At 36.2% G+C, this 5,657-nt stretch overlaps 1 pseudogene; it reads left to right on the plus strand.

Annotated features, from left to right (window-relative positions):
* The first annotated feature begins 3,558 nt into the window (after positions 1-3,558).
* On the plus strand, positions 3,559-4,085 carry LOC138151549 (myosin light polypeptide 6-like; annotated as a pseudogene).
* The last annotated feature ends 1,572 nt before the right edge of the window (positions 4,086-5,657 follow it).

Below are 5,657 nucleotides of genomic sequence, written 5' to 3' on the forward strand. Positions count from 1 at the left end.
ATATAACAATAACATAATTATGTAACAATGTAACTATAATTATATGACTGATATATAACTATACTATAGCTATATATTATTATATGGATTATATTGTGTATAACTATGGATTGTTATATATTATTATAGCATATAATATGTATAAACACAGGGGTACACATTTATGTAAGCATATATGTATGTGAGCTTAGTTTACATGTATGCAGATATATATGGCATACAAATAAAGCTATATATTGTTGTGCGTTATTTTGTATTGTGTCTAATTATGTATGCAGGTTTATATAAAACAAAAGCAGACCTGTGGGATAGCAGAGTGGAGGGCAAGGATCTTGCCTTCTTGACTTAGCTATGTCACTACTCCAATTCATTTGCAGGCCAACTGTGCTAGATATTGGGAGAGAGCCCAGTTTTATAGCCCAAGAGCTGTATCCCAGTTTTTAGTATGTGTTATTTTCTTTTTGGGAAGAGTGACAGAAATGTGATTTGGTAGGCTGAGGATCCCCACTGTGGGTTAAACAAAAGTTATAATTAATTTTCTATCCCTAAATCAAACAAGATTAGGGACTTTGAAACCAAACCACTTCACACAATAGATTTAAACAAACTTAGCTTGGAGGCACTCTGACTGTCCTTTCTTTTGTTTGTTTTGAAGCTAACCTAATATAAGGCAGTGGCTAATAACCCCTGTGGCTATCTACCAAAAGAATTCAACCTGCTCTTGTCTTAAAAGGCTTTCTAGCCACTGAACTATAGGAGATAAGAGCAGAAAGTACCAGTAGATAGGCCTGAAGAAATGATGCCTGATAAAGCACTGGGGCTAGATGTCCAACACAGAAACAAAATACCTGGTAGAGCTTAGTAAAGAAGGAAAAAATGTGATTCCCAGAGAATGGTGTTAGGGAAGATCATGATCACATGACCATTAAGTTTGAATGAGTTTCCTGAGCTACGTATATGCAATGAGTAACTTGTGTGTGTGTGCCTTCCATGCATGCTCATTGACTTTTTTCAAAGTCTATGTGTGGGCACTTGCCCCAATGCAATATGGTGACCCATTGTAAGTTGGGTATAACTTAACTTGTGTGGTAGGACAGGACTAGGGGAGGAAGGATTTTTTTTTTGTCATTTTTTTGCTGGGATTTTAAAATTTACTTTTTCTTCTAATATATCCTCTGGGTGGTTGGTAAAGGTCAACACATCATTTGGTACTCTGATAAGCTATGATTTTGAATGGCTGCTGACCTATGAAATTCTTCAAATCTAGGCAGCTAAGTGGCATAGTGGTAGAGTAATGGACATGCAATGAGGAAGATCTGAATTCAAATTCAACCTCAGACACTTACTAGTTATATGAACCTGGGCAAGGCAATTGAGCTCTGCCTCAAATTTCCTTACCTGTAAAATGAGAATAATAAGCATCCCCACATTCCAGACTTCTTGTGAAGATAAAATCAGGTAGTATTTATAAAATTCTGTGCAAAACTTAAAATGCTATATAATTGTTGACTGTTTTGTTATTAATATTATTATTAATTAAGAGGAGTCACATTGTGGGAGAGTATCACAAGTAGTACCCTAAAAACAGAGTTTTCAAATGAAAGTCTTGAGGGAAAAGGCTTCAATGAAGAATCAGAAATGTTCATGACTATGCCCAAAGGGCTATAAAACTGTGCATATCCTTTGGTCCAGCAATACCACTACTAGGTCTATATCCCAAACAGATTATAAAAAAGAGGGAAAGAACCTACACACATACACACACACACGTACACACAAATATTTATAGCAGCTCTTTTTGTGATGGCAAAGAATTGGAAATTGAGAGGATGGGCACCAATTGGGGAATAGCTGAATAACTCACAGCATATGAATATAATGGAATACTATTGTTCTATAAGAAATGATGAAAAGGTGGATTTCAGAAAAAAAAACTGAAAAGACTTACATGAACTGATGCTGAGTGAAGTGAGTAAAACCAAGAGAACTTTGTACAAAGCTACAGCAACCACGTGTGGTGTTTAACTTTGATAGATTTAGTTCTTCACAGCAATACAATGATCCAAGACAATTCCAAAGCACTAGTGATGGAAAAGACTAGCCACATCCAGAGAAAGAACTATAGAGTCTGAATGCAGATTAATGCATACTAATTTCATTCTTTTTCTTTCTCAAGGTTTTTCCCTTTTCTTCTGATTCTTCTCTCATAACATGATTAACCTGGAAATACGTTTAACATGATTATATGTGTATAACATATGTGGCATTTCTTGCTCTCTTGGAGAGGGGACAGGGAAGAAAAAAAAGGAGAAAAAATTGGAACTTGAATTTTTACAAGAAAAGATAGTAGAAAACTATCTTTACATGTAATTGAAAACAAAATACTGTTAAGTTAAAAAAAAAAACTTAGATACTTACAAAATAAAAGAAATGTTCATGGATACACGGAAACAGATCCTGAATTGAAGGTAAGAACATTGTTTAAAAAAAATCTCTAGTTGTATAATGAAGGGACTTTAAGAAATGGTAGGATGGTAAGAGCTACAGGTGATGAAGGGGAATGCCAGGTCAGTAAAAACTGACTAAAAAGAGGTTGAAAGTAACAAGTCAGGAAAACCTGCAAGAAACTTTTTAAAGTAGCTTTTCTTTGAAAAGTACAGTCCTTCACTCTCTACAAATAACTATACCAAGTATCTTTTTTTAAAAAATTGCCTCAAGGAGCAATGCTACATTTTCTCTCAGCTTAATTCAACAGGGAATCAAACTCCAGAAGCTAACTTTGGACATTTAATTCATTGTAAATCAACGTCTCCATCAATGTGTCAGTGTTGCACAGCAACATACAAAAAGACTTCCTAATTATTAGCATCTTTATTTTGTAAGGGAAGAAAAACATCTTTATTATTATTACCATGCAAAGGAAATCAATTAGAATTGAATTTGCAGCAACATCAACAGATAAATGATACCATTGCAACAAAGAATGGGTAAAACAATTCCCTGTCCATTAGAACCATCATAATTTTTTGCTCTGGCTTTACAAATCAAATATGATATACACATGCAAAAGCCATATGTTCTGGAAGTATGATATCATGGAAAGAGTATTGGCTTGGAGGCAAAAAAAAATGGGTGTTCTATTTTAGACTCTGCCATATCTAAAGGATATAATCATATCCCCTAACTAGTTATGTGACCTTGGACAGCTCATGCTATCTCCCTGGGCCTCCATTTCCTCTATAAAATGCAGGGAGTAAACTCAGTGATGTTTTTCACAATCCTTCAAATTCTTTTTTTTTTCTTTTTGGAGGGCAGTTGGGATTAAGTGACTTGCCCAAGGTCACATGGCTAGTTTTGTGTGTGTGTGTTAAGTGTCTGAGGCTGGATTTGAATTCAGGTTCTCCTGACTCCAGAGCCAGTGCTCTATTCACTGCACCACCTAGCTGCCCCAATCCTTCAAATTCTAAAAATTTTTGAGCTTTTATATGAAAATCTGAATCAAGTAGGAAACATGCCTTTATCCCAGTAATATGAAAGTAGTTGTTAATTACCAGAACTCTTCACAAATGTCTGATGTAAGCGAGCAAATTGCATGGCCAAGATGTGTGACTTTATGGAGGATCAGACAGGAGAGTTCACGGAAGTTTTCCAGCTGTTTGACCAAACAGGGGACAGAAAGATATTATATAACCAGTGTGGGGATGTGATGTGAGACCTGGGCCAGCACTCTACCAGTACTGAGGTGCTCAGGGTCTTACGGAATCCCAAAATTGATGAGATGAAAGTGAAGGTGTTGGACTTTGAATACTTTCTACCAATTCTGCAGACTGCAGCAAAGAACAAGGACCAAGGCACATGTGAAGACTATAGAGAAGAGTCGGGGGTATTTGATAAGGAAGGGTACAGTCATGGGGGCTGAAAGAGAACACATCCTCATTACCCTGGGTGAGAAAATGAGAGAGAAAGAGGTGGAAGTGTCGGTGGCAGGGTGTAAAGACAGTAATGGTTGTATCAGTTATGAAGAGCTAGTCCAGGTTGTGCTGAATGGCTGGGAACAACTCTACTCTCCACAAAGAACCCCCTAACTTTCTCAGTATGAAAATATCCTCTTGCACCTGAAGCAACTAACTATATTTTCAGGGTCACCAACATCCATACTTCCAACACCCACCATATGTCCTCTTTGCTTTCACCAAATAAACTTATCTGCTCTGAGAGAGAGAGAGACAGAGAGAGAGAGAGAGAGAGAGAGAGAGAGAGAGAGAGAGAGAGAGAGATTTCTAATTTCTAAAGGAGAATCAAAAGTTTTCCAGGAGAGCAGTGGCTAAGAGAAGGGGTAGACAAACACAGTAGAATAAAATAAGTTGGTTGTGCCAATGTTTATCTCTCTTACTGAGCTCTGCTTTCTGATTAATATATTTGTTGTTGTTATTCCCTCATTTTTCAGTCATGTCTGATTCTTTGTGACCCTATTTGGGGTTTTTTCTTAGCAAAGACATCGTAGTGGTCTGTTATGTCTTTTTCCTGCTCATTTTACAGATGAGGAAACTAACTACTAAGTTTCTTAGGTCAGATTTGAACTCAAGAAGATGAGTCTTCCTGACTCCAAGACTGGCACTCTATCCACTGTGCTATCTAGCTACCCTCTTGATATATTTAGTCTTCTTTTACTGACCTCCAGATGATATCCCTCACTGTGGCTGGTACAGGCCTCTTTCTCTATCCTTAAGCTCTTTACTTCACACCCTCTCTCTCAGAGATGATAATTTTTGCCTTCATTTTACTTAGTAGATTAGGAACAAAAGATGTTAGTACTCTCATTTTCCAGAACTAAATCTATGACCCTGTGCTCTCCACTTACATATTTCTCAAATATCTTCCTATCTTATCTCCTCTTCTCTTCCCTTTGTAGTCTAGAGGAATCACAGAATTCCATTGTTGGAAGGTTTCCAACCCAATTTTTTGAAACAAAGAGTAAGACATTAAATTCATCTATATTGAATTTTATCTTATTAGATTCAACCCAACATTCTATGTTGTCAGTTTCTTTTTGGATCCTAACAATGTCATTTTAATAATCCTAAGAACCTATGAAGCTTTGTTTCATTTGTAAATCTTCTTAAACTACTATCTAAGGATCAAATGAAATAATATTTGTAAAGAGCTTAGCACAGCCCCTACCATATAGTAAGTGCTTAATAAAATGTATGTTTCATTGCCTTCCACTTCCCAAGTTAGTCATAAAAATTTTTAAACATCCTAAGACCATGCACCAATCCTAAGGTCACTCCATTGGAGCCCTCCTTCTAAGAAGATACTAAACTATTAATAAGTATTCTGAGTTTTACCATTCAGCCAGCTTTCAATCTGTCCAATTGTACCATTATTTAACACACATTTGTCCATTCATTTCATAGGAAAAGGATGAGATAGTTTATCAAACTCTTTGCTATAATCTAGGTAAATGTTATTTATGATATTTCCCTGGATTACTAGACTAACAACCTTGTAATTTTTGTCAGTCATTTATTTGATGACATTTCTTAGTCCAATTCTTCTTCATAGTTCCTTGGAATTATATTCCAATATTGGAATGTCGTAAACTGTTTAGCACTACCATGGACTTTTCCATTGTGCTCTGAATGACATTTGTGGGT

Source organism: Petaurus breviceps, unplaced genomic scaffold, assembly GCF_028583685.1.
Source record: "Petaurus breviceps papuanus isolate PSGF00001 unplaced genomic scaffold, PetGlider_PUasm1.0 90903, whole genome shotgun sequence".
In the NCBI taxonomy this organism is placed as follows: domain Eukaryota; kingdom Metazoa; phylum Chordata; class Mammalia; order Diprotodontia; family Petauridae; genus Petaurus; species Petaurus breviceps.